The sequence below is a fragment of the Megascapheus bottae genome, chromosome 6 (assembly GCF_031878675.1).
Source record: "Megascapheus bottae isolate mThoBot1 chromosome 6, mThoBot2.hap1, whole genome shotgun sequence".
Taxonomy (NCBI): Eukaryota; Metazoa; Chordata; class Mammalia; order Rodentia; family Geomyidae; genus Megascapheus; species Megascapheus bottae.
In genome coordinates this window covers 63017401-63031161 of record NC_143514.1, presented here as the reverse complement: position 1 = coordinate 63031161, position 13761 = coordinate 63017401, and the positions used below count along the sequence as shown (strand labels likewise).

The 13761-nt window shown below is 52.8% G+C and overlaps 1 protein-coding gene across 2 annotated transcripts in view; it reads right to left on the bottom strand.

Moving 5' to 3' along the window:
* The window catches only part of Dlgap3 (DLG associated protein 3), a 63660-nt gene extending 50576 nt beyond the window's left edge, over positions 1–13084 (bottom strand). Inside the window, exon 1 of one of the 2 annotated variants that reach the window (XM_090335268.1) lies at positions 12984–13084. The gene's annotated coding sequence lies outside the window, so the exon portion shown is untranslated. Of the gene's footprint in view, positions 1–9075; positions 9430–12983 lie in introns of those variants that run through there. The other variant, XM_090335269.1, reaches the window with a different exon arrangement.
* Between the last annotated feature and the right edge of the window lie 677 nt (positions 13085–13761).

Sequence of the window (13761 nt, the reverse complement as noted above, 5' to 3'; positions counted from 1 at the left end):
AGGCCTGGGCACTGTCCTTGAGCTACTTTGCTCAAGGCTGACACTCTACCACTTGAGCCAGTTTCACTTTTGGCTTTTTGAGATGAAGAGTATCACAGATTTTCCTACTTAATCTTGCTTTGAACCTCGATTCTCAGACCTCAGCCTTCTTAGTAGCTAGGATTTATAAATGAGCCACTGCCATCTACTAAGGGGGTCCACCCCATGCAAGCAATTACATAGTAGACATCCCCTCCTCTTCCCCACAGCAGGATAGACCTGGGGATGGGTTGTTAATGACTGGAGGTTGGGATTCCTGTGACTTCCCTCTGTGTGGACAATCACAGCATACACAGTGAGTTCAGTGTTGGTGACTGAGCCATCAAGAAGGTAGGACCCCAGAGCCGTTTCACAGGACAAGGGGAGAAACAAGAAGAGAGAGGAGAGATGACTGCAACTGGGCCAGAATTTCACAGCAGAAGATCTGGTCCAGAGTGATGTGCCCAGGGAAGCAGACAAGCAGAGGCCAGGTTCAAGCAATGAACAGAAAACCTCTGTCAGCTGTCTGTCAGCTCTGAAGTTTATCGTTCAGTTCTTTGCATGCTGCAACCACACAAATGCTGTGTTAAATGCTTCATCCTCCTAGCTGTCCCAGGCAGTAGGTACCATTATTAGTCCCATTTCACAGATGAGGAAACCGAGGCCTAGTATAGGCACAAGGTCGCCTACCACACAGATGGTAGAAAATCTGAATATGGGTCTGAAATGAAGCCTGATGCTCCCAATCACTAGGAAACTAAATCCAGGCTGAATAGACATGCATAAAATAGCATCTCTCCAATCAATCTGAGCTGATGAGGCCAGCAATGGACCCTCTCCAAACCCCCTCCCCAGTAGCCCTGGCTTAGCCTCAGGAAAGCTCCACTCCTGCCGTCCCTTCCTCACACATGGCCACACATGCTCCCAGAACTGCTCATCCACCACTTAACTCCCACTAAACGCATCCAGCGGCAAACTGCACAGCCATGCAGTCACCCACACACCTTTTATATATACAGCATCTGCTTCTCGCAGGTAATTGTCATCACCTAACGCACAGATCCACCCAAACCCGTTCCCACAACGGCTCATACACACACGCACTCGCATGGAAGACACTGATGCTGTGTGCTCAGAAGCTGCACAGCCGCAGAGCTTACATATGTCCACACGCTTCTCTCTAAGCTAGCTCTACATGCTCACTTCGCAGCTTGTGGGCACCCATGTCTGCTCAGTGTCATACACCCAATCCCCCCCCAACAAGAACTTTATCCATTGTTCCCAGATCCAATACTAGGCCCAGGTGAGCAATGATACTCTCTCCCTCTGGGGTTGGCCAGGCAGCCCAGGGAGGGAGAAATGGCTCGGCCTGCGTGTGATGGATGGAATTAATCTACTGAGCTAGAGAAACTAAATAATTAAATCCCTAATCACCCCCCCAAGCCAGCCCAGGCCAATATAGCTGAGGGAGGGAGGGGACTCTGAGGCCCAGACCAATATTCAAGAGAGGAGGAGGGGCTTGGGAAGAGAGGCACTGGGCTGAACCCTCTAAGAGAGGTCTCTGGGAGGAACTCTGGCAGATAGACAGACAGACATGGTCGTCCAGTGCTACTGGCTCTCTTTCCATGTAGAAATGGAGCAACCAGGGAAAGCAGCTCACCAGCCACTAATACAAGGTGAGAGGAGGGGCACCATCCTCTGTCTACCCTTCCCAGGGTCATTCCTGTCACTCCAGATGGGAGATGAGTCCCCAGAGTACAAGAGGCTGGCAGACAGAACCAAGTGCCCAGGTACTGAAGTAGTTAACACTGTCTGCCCAAAGCAGGGCTGGCTGGGATCAGTCAGGCCTCGGCCCATTTCTGACCCACACACAACAAGATCTGCCTAAGCCTGGCACAGATGTCCAAGGAAAAGACCTCCCCCCCCACCACACACACACAGGTGCACCTGCTTCCCCTAGGAAGTGGGTCCAGCACGTGGCTTAGAGGCTGAGGATGGGGCAGAGGCCTGGGCAGGGGGGCTCAGGGAATCAGCCTGGGAACAGGCCCCAGTCTGATTGGCTGAAAAGTGGGTCATTTTCCTTTTGAAAAATAGTGAGAAAATGGAGAAGTAGGTCGGGCTCTCAGCCCCTCAACCCCAACTTGCGGAGCAGGGAGAGAGGGTGAGGTCTGCACAAGCCAAAGCCCCGTGTCTCCCAAAGACCCAAGGTCCACAGGGCCAGGAGGCCAAGGTCATCACTACCCAAGGCGTCCAAGGACACTCAGACTCGGAGGCCAGGCCTGGAACGCCAGCCCCACCCTGCCCTGGGCCTCTGGGGTAGAGAGAGAGCGCTGGTCAGAGGCCAAGTTAGAGGGGTAGAGGCTGCAGCACAAGGGACTCTGAAAAGCCCCCTCCCATCCTCCAGTTGGTCGTGATGTCTCTTCTCTCCTCTCCTCCTTTTCCTCTTGGTCCACGTGGGCAGAGTCGTTGCCATGACACCGCGGGCAGGTGGGCGGCTCTGGCAGCTGTCTCGGCCCAACCCCCATGCTCACAGCCCAGGTGTGAGGGGGGCGGCGGCAGCGCCTGCCCAGCCCCTAGCCCAGACAGGAGCGCAGGGGCTGGGGGAGTCCCCCTGTACGCATGCCCCAGGACTCCTCAACTGTCCTCTCTGTACCAAAGCAGCCCAGCCCCCGATGGCGGTGGGGAGCAACTCTCAAAGAGGGTCTTACATCTTCATCTCCCCTGACTCCCCAGAGGTGGCACAGCGTGGAGCTGCCACAACTCCCAGGTCTTCCACCTTTTCTCACCAGCTTTGATCTCATACTACGCCTTACTTAGTCTCGTCACAGGGTTCTGCCTGGAGTCTAACCTTCGTTCCTCATTCTGCAAACACAAGCTCAATTCCCTATACTGTCTTGGGACAGAGGACCTGACTTCACATCACAGCCCCAGGGACCAACAGTTCTCATGCCCATCCTTTGCCTAAGGTGCCCATCTTGTGCCATCAGGAGAAATGACCTAGAGTAGATCAAGGAGATCACAAGCCTGGCTCCTTCGGCGAGTCTGGGCCGTGCCTGAGGTCTCTCCACAATCCTCTTTTCCCTCCCTTCTTCTCTGTGTATCTCTGGCTCTGTCCGTGGCTCCCATTTCCTAAGTGCCTCCCCACTTTTCAGAACCCTCCTTGCTCCCTTCCCGGGTTCTCTTGGGCAGGAACTCCATCACTTATGGAATAGAATCACAGAGACCCTGCCCTCTGCAGCCCAGCTGGCAGAAATGGGTATATATGGGATGTAGGTGACAAGATCCAAAAGGAGGGAAAGGGGAGCCAAGGGTGACCAGCTTGTCACAAAGTGTTCATGGCATGCGCAGCACACACATACTGGCAGACACTTTTACTTCCCTCCTTGGTCTTCCCTTAGAATAAGAGACACAGCAATGGCAGGCAGAAATAAATATGTGTGTACATGCGTGTGCATGCGCAGAGATGAGCCGTCTGAGTTCCACGCCAGCCACCAGGCTCCTGACCAGTCATCTCCCCGCCTTGCATCCACTCCCTAGAGCTGCCAACATGATCTATCTGCAATTAATTACAGATATACTGCATGCCCTACTCAGGGTCAGTTGCTCTGGACCCAGGAGACAGAGGAATCAAAATCTATATAAAAGCTGAGCACCACTAGCTCATGCCTATCATCCTAGCTACTCAGGAGACTGAGATTTGAGGACTGAGGTTTGAAGCCAGCCTGGATAGACAAACCCAAACGACACTTTATCTCCAGTTAACTACCAAAAAGCCAGAAGTAGAGCTATGGCTCAAGTAGAGTGTCAAGTCTTGAGGGAGGAAAAAAAAAGCTAAGGAACAATGCCCAAGCCCTGAATTCAAGCTCCAGCACACACACACACACACACACCTGTGAAGTGCCAGTTCTTCTGGCTCTCCTAAAGTTCATATTCTAGTGAGGGAAGGGGGCTGCAGTGAGATGATGGTGGTGGCAAGTGCTGAAATGTAAAGGTATATATAAACTGGGGTGAGGGGGTAGAAATGACAAGAGTCTATTTAAGTTAGATTGTTGGAGAGGCCTCTCAAAAAAAAATTTTTTGAGCAAAGACGTAAATAAATCAAGAGGGTGAGTTGACTGTATGTCTAAGGGAAGAGCAATTCAGGCTGAGGTGGGGAGGTAAACACAGCATCCCCAAAGTGTGCTCCACATCTTTGCCAGGTCAATGGGGGACTTTACACCTAGCACCTGGGTCACTCGGCCTCTACTAAGTACTCCAGTTGTCACCCAAGTAAGATGAAAAGCCATCAACAGAGCCTAACTCCATCTTGTTCTGGAAGGAGAGTCTGGAGAGGTGGGATGAAATCAGCGAGATCAGTTGGGACGTCTTCTGCCATTGTAATACCTTTCCCCAGAGTAGCCCAATTGGCAGACATTTGCCCCATTTTTAAGTCTCAGATCAAAGCCCTCCCCTTCTATAGATGCTTTACTAGACTCTTCCCTTCCCTAATCCAGAGCTGACCTAATCTTCTTCAGGTCCCCACTGCCCCATGCTACCTTCCCTCAACATTTTCTTCGGTTGTTTTCAGGTCCAGAACCATCTCCACAATCTTGGGTACAGTACCAATGTAAAATCAATATTGCTTGAATGTATGCTTGCATGTATGAGGTGGGTTACATGTGACAGGGAAAAGACTGTGCAGGCTGTTGTTAACCTGGGTGAGTGAGGTGTACAACTTAGAATCAGGCCAGTGTCAGCACATGCCCACATTCGCATATCTATCCCGTACACCCCCTCTCTCTTTCTCTCGACTGGGTCTTGTTAGGAATCCTAAGTATGCTAGGTTGGCCTTAAACTCATGACGGTCCTGCTTTGCCTCTGGTCTTGGGATGACAGGTATGAACCACTACACCCGGAATGCCCACATGTTTCTGCATATTCTATTCACACATACACATGTGTGAATATGTATCTGCATATTGTTAAGTCTACATGGTGCTAAGGATATGTATATATATATATATATATATATTCATGTAGATTTGCTCACAGAGGTATATGGGAGCAATGGTTTTGCACTTATGCTAAAACAGTCATATGACACAGAGGGCTAACACACATATGCATATGAACACAGGTATTGCCATATGCTCCCATGTGTGAAGCTTATGTATACATTTGGGCCTTCCTATAATTCCCTGACCCTTTCCTGAACTAAGCCCACCTTGTTCTTTTGTGCATGTGTATGTGTGCATGTGTGTGCATGCACTCATACTGGTAGTAGGGCTTGAACTCAGATACTTACACTTTTGCATGGCTTTTTGCTCAAGCACGGTGCTCTACCAGTTGGGATAAGAACTTCATAGATTTTTCTGCCTGGGTTAGCTTTGAACCATGATTCTCAGGTCACAGCCTCCTGAGAAACTAGGACTACAGGAGTGAGCCACAGGTGTCTGGCTCTAACTTGTTCTGTACTCTTGAACTGACTATAGTAAAGGCGGTATTTCCCCTCCCATGTTCATTCCCACACACATCTCAGAACACCACATCTGGTCAGCACTGAGCTGAAATCCCTTACTCAGGGGTTCCCAAGGCCTACACACGTTTTCCCTCTGGTGGGGGGGAACCACTGACTCCTTAGGACATGAGAATTTGGTAGATTTTAGGGAGCACTTTCCTGAGAAAGGTCAAAGGCATCAGAGTGGATCAAGTTCAAGCAAGTAGGAAAACAACTTCAGGCAGCCCCAATGTTCAGTAGAAGTCCATCTCTCCATATATGTGTATACATATATTCATGTGTATGTATAAATCCATTTATGCACATATATTCATGTTATTAACTCACATAAGCACATATGTATGTAGCCCCATATAAATGCTCACACACAATGTTATATATACATATGCATCACTGAGTAGTGTAAGCATGACATACACACATATTTTAATTAATTCCTTTCATATCACACATATATATGGATTCATACTATCATGCATCTATATATACATACATCCTTATTTATATACAAAAAATGTATTTGTACCTAGATATATAGCATACATAAATATATGAACTGCAGATATACAGTCACAGACACTTTCTTGAGAATATCTGACTCTGCCCCGTCCACAAAGCCAGAAGTCGTGTGTGTGTGTGTGTGTGTGTGTGTGTGCCAACTCTGAGGTGTTGGTACTCTTAGTTTTTTGAGCAAAAAGCCTGGCATTCTACCACCTTGAGCCACACTTCCACTTCTGGCTTTTTGGTAGTGAGCTGGGGATAAGAGTCCCTCAGACTTTTCCTGATGAGGCTGGCTTAGAACCACAATCCTGAGATCTCAGCCTCCTGAACAGCTGAGATTAGAGCCGCCGGCATCCAGCTACAGAAGTCTCGATTCTCTCCAAGGAACAGCCTGACTTGGCGTCTACTGCCTTTCGAGTGTCCCACTTCTCTGGTATCAGTGGGATGTGATCCATTCCTAGATACATTCCATTCTCACCCACTCTCAGAAAACACAAAAGGCCTTGTAAAGAAGAGCTCTGAAATTCCCTTGCTCAGTGCCTGGAGAAAGAAGTATTTGCTCGGGCACCTTGATGAGGATAACTAAGAAGCTGAGGGAAGTGAAGGGAACTGTCGAAGGCTGGATATATTCCGCCACTTCCAAACTCCGAAAACCAATACCGAAACAGAAGAGAACTAGCTTGGGTCCTAAAAAATCTCCTAGGATGCCTTGTTCTTCCCTACAGGGTAGCTTCATGGGTCTAGTAGATTTCTCCCATCCTACTGTAAAGGCCCAACCTGGGGAAAAAGTAGACCAGAAGGCTCACAAATGTAAAGTGAGTAACCTGGGCTGAGAATAACAAAAAATAAGCAAGGATTCAAAAAACAGGAGCCGGTCAGGGAATAGGGAGGCAAGTTACAGACACCTCCTGGCAGGGAAGCAGCTGCTAGAACACTGGATCATGAATATCCAGGCTTTCCAAGGGACCTAGAAGAAGGGGGTGGACATCGAGCATTCCATGTGGGGGTGGAGGGGTGACTGCTTCAGGCAGTAGCAGCAGCTCCAAAGTAAAGTCTTATCAAAGCTGTTATGTAACCAAGGGAGCTGAGTGGAGCACAAACACCTCCCCTCCCCAAACAGGCACCCACACCCACACCCACCACCTCCCAGCACCCACAGCATGGAAAACTCAGCTCCTCTCAAATCGCTGGAAAAGGGAGGAATCATCTTGATGAGCTACATCAAAAACATGATAGGTGAAGGGGTCCCGATTAGCCAGAAGTCCTGTCTGGGAAGGGAGGGACTGGTTCAGCTTTGAGGTTTCCTAGGCAGATCTCCCTTGTGCCTGAACTCACTGCCATACCCAGTTTCTGCCCAGCATCATCTGGAAACCCTTTCCTTCTCCTCCCCCAAGAAGGATCCCATTTGAATATCTGATTGTGCCTTTGGGAAAAGGAGGTGAGCTGCCATCAACCTCTCCCGCCTGTGGTTCCCCCACAGTCTCATCTGCATGTCCTGACATTTGGCTCTCATCCCCCTGGGATGACAAGGGAAGGGACCTGGCGAAATGACTCCTTCCCTTCCTAGTTCCAAAGACACAGCATGAGAATCCAGATAACTGAGATGACCCCAATCACAAGTCAGAGGGGGGAAAAAAAAACAATATCCAGGGCAACTCAGGTTCAAAAGTCAGGCCTCATTCCTGGATTTAAATAATTATCACTCTCCCTTGATCTTCCTTTTTTCCCACTGCCCTGTCTCCAGTAGCCTCCTCCGTCTCTTCTCCATGGCACCGAACAACCCCACCCACTCCTTGAATCCTTTGCTTAGAAATCCTCCTCCCCAACAAGTCTCTCCCAAATGCTGTCCTGAGCTGAGGCTAGAGATGGGCACAAGACCAGCTTCCAGAATGTTTCAGGATCCTTGTCAAGTGCAGTGATCAGGGGCGGGGATACCAAGTGGTCACATTATCCTCAGCTACTAAGCTTTAGCCACCTCAGGCCTGACCTGAAAACTCCCAGCTCTCTTAAGTCACAAATGCTTGAGCCTTAAACTTCTAGGCAGTAGAAGAAAGGCTGAGGACAGTACCCCTAAAAACCCAAAACCCCAGTCCTGGGGCCTGAACTTAGGGCCTGAACACTTAATCTTTTGGGGGGTGGGGGCAGTTGTGGGACTTGAATTCAGGCCTGGACGCTGTCTCTGAGCCTCTCTGTGATCAATACTAGTGCTCTACCACTTAAGCCACAGTGCCACTTCCAGTTTTTAATTGGAGGTGAGAGTCTCACAGGGACTTTTCTGCCCTGGCTGGCTTGGGACCATGATCCTAAGATCTCAGCCTCCTGAGTAGCTAGGGTTAAGGTGCAAGCCACCAATGCCCTGCAGTACCCCTAATCTTATTTCACTAAATATGATCTCCAAAGACCTCACAGCCACATTTTCACTCCCTCATCCCTAGCCTCATACTAACAGGATGAGTTTTGAAAGAGAGGAGTGAACTCAAACAAGGAGATGGGAGCTCCCTTCCCAAATGCCGCTAACAAACCCCCAGGAGAGACCCCAGAATTTATATTTCTATCCAGGGACTCTGCCCTTGGAAAGTGGGTCATGGGGGAGAATTTTTCTAATGAACCCTCAGCATTGCCGGCTGGTTTTCCATCATCCACCAGAATGTAGCCCTGTTCAGCACTCGGGACAGCTCCAGAAGAAGGGACACAGGGACACCGGACAGTCCTATTCAGCACTCAGGACAGCTCCTGGCAACAGCCAGGCTGGGCTGCCAGAATCCTATCAGCTAGAAGGAAGGAGCAAAAGGGAACAGGCTAACCCCTCCACACTCTCCACCACAGAGCCCCCTTCCCCCCTCCCACACTCACTTACATCCGCCGAGGGCACCTGATACCCCTCCCTTCCCTGTGTGTCCCAATGGAGAAAAGAAGCCCAGAACCAGAGCTTCCCTGAGAGAGCCTAGAGATAGGACCCCACCCACCTCCTTTCAGCCTCTCAATGCCACTCACAGCTGGTTCTAAAAAACACTTTCCTTCTTCACCACCACCACCCCCAAAATAAAAGAAATACTCACGTGGGGGCTCCAAGCCCTGTAGGCAGATGTGCTGGGGGGAGACTGAGAGAGGTAGCTCCCCACACCCTGTTCTGAGCCCCCTTTCTGAAGGAGCCAGCTTCCATCTGGACTGGGGGGGAGGAGAGACATGTGGAAGCACTGAAGGGAGGGGAGAGGGGAGGAAGCAGGAGCGGGGGACTGTGGGGCGGGGGCATCGGGGTGGGGGCGAGGGAATCCTTTTTAATTTCATTCTCTCCCCATGTCTACATCAGCCCTGCAGGCTCAGCTCTTTAATATTTACACACAGGAAGAGGAGACGATGAGAAAGAACCAAGAATGTGGGGGGCAGGGGCTACCCCAGCTCAAAGGGCACAGAGACAGAAATCTTTGGAAACTGAGAGCTTCCCCCTAACACACACACACACACACACACACACACACACACACACACACACACACGCACTGTCCCCAGCCCACTCCCATTCTGAGCTCTTAACTAGAAGGAAGAACCCTGGGGACTATTCTGTCCCTTTGTTAACAAGACACTTTGAAGCTGCCTCAGGAAAAAAGATCACATCCCCACCCACATACCTGGACACCCCCACAAACCCAGATTCCTTGGGATGCCTTCTGTGCAGATGGTAGAGACAGCATTCATGCACTCTCGTGTTCCAGTGATGGAAAGCATGCTTGCCTGTGGGCTGCTGTGTAAAAGCACATGAACATGTGAGCTAGCCCATACAAGTTTACACTTGCACACATATGTTCTCAGTGTATTCACATGCTAACAGCCCATGCAATCAAACATAATCCTATGTAACCATAGCCATAAACCAGGTTCCAAGTAACCCTCTCTTCCTTTCCCCTGGCTCTCTAGCTACAATCCCTAGTAAAAGACTATCCACCCTCCTCCCTTCTCCCAGGCTCTTCCCTTCCAGCCTCACTTTTTCTGTCTGTGACTTGGGAAGAAGGGCTGGTGGGAAGGCACACTGCGCTGAGCCCAGGGGCCTGGCAAGTTATTAGCAGCGATGAGCTGGCATCTCGTTACCATAACGATAGTGCCACTGCCTCACCCCAGCTCAAACCCAGACTCCCCAGACGGCAGGAGGCCTGCTGAGCCAGCAGCCTTCAGACTTGGTTGGGGGGGGGGATGGATAAAGAAGGAATTGAGATATAATGAGTGCATAGTGGAGGGTACACAGCTGTTATTCCAACCCCCCCCCCACCGAGAGACAAAGCTTTGACTCCACCAAGTACGAATGAAATCAGAATCTGGGAAGGTTTCCTGACTGTGGAGATGGGAAGGCACTGGAATAGGTCTCCAGAAGCTTCTGTTATTATTTGCTCCTTTCATCCTCATTCCAACAACCTAAAACCCAACTGAATAGGAAATTCAGAACTGTGGTTGCCTCACCCATAAAATGGGGACAATTATGCATGCTTATCATCTGCCCTAAACGCCTCAAAGATTCATCAGAAAGGGCTTAGAACTACAGATCCTCCCAAAACCAGAGAAGACCCAGAAGTTTCATACACATCAGAAGCCCAACAAGGTAAGAAAATGTCAGCTTGAATACAGGCAAAATGTATCCAAAACTGGGTAGGAAGAAGGAAAATAAGGTCAGCCCTCTAAAGCCCCAGCATCAGCTGGAAGAGACAAAAGGTGCCAGGCAGCTGCTGAAAGCAAGGCACTGACACGGGAGAAAGTCTGAGGTTGGGCCTGCAGCATCTCTAGCCCCTCAGCAGTGGGGGCTAAGACAGGTTAAAATCTACCTCTATGGTGGCTCTAGCCTGGCATCTCCATTCCCAAGAATATGTGCAGTTTCCTCTTTCTACAAAGGAGTCCCAGGTGGAAGGATTTATAGACTTAAGACATATTGAGCATTCATCCTCCCCACCCACCCCCAGTTACCTAGCACTCAGTCTAATGGGGGTGGTGAGTTCAGGAATAGCAAGCAACATGGAGAGTTGGAAAGTTCTTGATCTAAGACCAGGGAACCCCTAAGTTCATTGTATGACCTTGAGTATGTCCCCTCCCTTCTCTGGTGGCAGAGTCCCCAATTTGTAATTAAGAGGTTGGTCCAAGTCACTTGCATGGTTCCTCCCTGGCCATCGTTCTGTATTTCCATACAAGCTCACTCCTTGGATGTGAGCCCCCTGGCACAAAAGGCAGTGGGCACTGGCTGCCAGATCAGTGGGGCAGTGGGGAGAGGTGTGGGGGCTGCATCCGAGGCCGTTCATCCCATGTTCATGTTCCTTTTAGAAACACCTGCCACCCTAGCCCTCCCAGCTCCCTTTTTAGACCCTGATTCACTGCCAACTCACGAAGCCTCTCCCTCCCTTCTCTCCTCTCTTCTCCTCTCTCCCTTTTAGGCAGTGGCAGCTGGGTACAGAAGTAGCCCTAGCATTTGGGGAACACTGGGCAGAGGTAGAGGGCAGTGGCCCCAGTGTGAGAGAGCACACCCAAGAGTAAGCACTCTCTAACCGTGGCCTGGCTGGGTTCCTTGGGTCACCAAAATGAACTAACTGGGTGAGAGATTTTTTTACCCCCACTGATTTGCAATGAAATGCAATTCATCTCTCAAGCCTCAACATCCTCATATGTAAACTGGCATTATATTTAGGTGGAACCATGTGAAATGGCTGCTTTTGTAGGAAGAATAAGAAGAGGAGGAGGAGGAGGTGGTGGTGGAGGAAAAGAAGGAGAAGGAGCAGCAGCAGCAACAACAACAGTTGAGTGTTGGCTTAGCCCAAACACCTGCCTTGCCTTCCTTCCAAAAAGAAAAGTGTTGAGACAGGAGTATTTTTTCCCTAAAGTCCTGGGCTGATCTAGGAGCACAGCGGTATTATTATTACTTCAAGGAGCTTTGTACAGGCCCAGCTGTAAACCAGTGACCCAGAACTTGAAGTTTAGGACTTAGAACTCTTGAGTAAAGCCACCTGCTCCAATGACTGACACCTAGCCTCCTTGGCACGTTGGCTTGAAAGGCCTTTGGTGAACCATACTGAGATGATACAAGCTCCCCAAGAAGCAGAGGAAGGTACAGGGTTCACCATCACAAGCTCATTCCCTCACTCCAGGCCCACCACCAGCAGAGACCCCCCATGTAGGAAGGACACAACCAGAGAAGCACAAGGCGGCGGGTGACAGTGGAGACCAAGGCGGTGGGGGAGCTGTGAAGCTCGGATCTGAGTCCAGGATGAGGAATCCCTAAAGGAGAGCGCTGCACATCCCATCAGGAATGGGAGGGAGGGTGGAAGCCAGCGGTAGCGATTGCAAGTGAACCTTGCTCAGGTACATCCTCACGCGCGGACACACACACACACACACAGCGGGACCCACTCACAAGAGACGGTCACATGGGCGCACACGCAGCCATTCACCCATTCACACGGTGACCCCCGCACACATGTCGGCAGATCCATGTACAGTGCCTTCCTCCGCCCTCGCCGCACACGCGGACTGCACGCGCGCACACAATCACGCAGAGCCCCACACGGTGACTCACACTCACACTCACACACACGCACATCGGCGGAGGAAACTTCTCTCCCGATCGCCCCAACATCACGACTTCCCCCCCCACCCCACCCCACGACCAGCCGGCTACTCCCTCCCAAGCCTCCAGCGGGGCCGGAGTTGGGCGGGGGCCGGCGGGCCTCTCGGGGGCCGGGCGGGGAGGGCCGGTCCGCGTGGTGCCCGCCCGTCCCTCCGGTCAGGCCCGCGAGCCTCCAGGCCGGGGAGGGGGGCGGCGGCCCGGGCCCCCGCGCTCGGCCCCTTCGTCCTCCCCGGGCCCCGAGCCCAGTGCGCTGGAGCCCGGGGCGGGGGCGGCGCCGAGGCCGCGGCGGGGCCGGGCCTGGGGCGCGCTGCGGAGGGCGCGGCGAGCGCGGCCCGGTCCCCACGGCTCGCGGCGGCGGCGGCGGCTTACCTGGCCCGGCTCGGGCTCCGACCGGGTTACATGGTGCCGGCGGCCCGGGGCCGGGGACGCTGCGGCGGGCGGGCGGGCTCCGGGACCCGGCACTGCGGAGCCCCCAGCGGAGGGGCCGCACCGGCTGCGGAGCCCCGAGCGAGCGCCGAGCGGCTGCGGGCGCGGGCGCGGGAGGCGGCCAAGCCGCGGAGGCTGGATTTCCCGGGGACCAGGAAGGGGAGGCGGGGGGATCCCGCCCGCGCGCTCCGCCCCCGCCCCCGCCCCCGCGCAGGGCGGCCGAGCCGGGAGCCCGGGAGCCGGGGAGCGAGCGGGTGGGGGCCGCTCTCCGCCTCCGCACCGGACCCGGGGGGCCGAGGTCGCCGCCCGCGGGCGCCCGCGGAGTCCCCGAACAGCTCCCGCCGCGCTGAGCGACCGCGCCGGGGAGGCCCAGCTTCGGAGTGCGATGAGATCCCCACCCCCCTGGCCGGGAGCTCCGGGCCAGCATCCACGGGGTGGCTGGGGGCGGGGGACCCCGGGACCCGCACTGGCGGCGACTCAGCCACGCACCAGGCGACCGAGGCTGAGGAACCTGAGCCCGGGGAGGGGGACGCAGTCACATAGCTTCACTGGCAAGGTCTCGGGCCCCGCCGAGGGGCCATCGCACCCCGAGTGTCACGCTCGGCGCCCCCTCTCCGGGCCTGCCCCCTTATGAGCCTGTCCTCCGGGCTTTCCGCGTCTGCTCCCCGACTTCAGCTCTCCCGATCTCGGTTCAAGGGACACCCCCATTCGGTTCCACCCC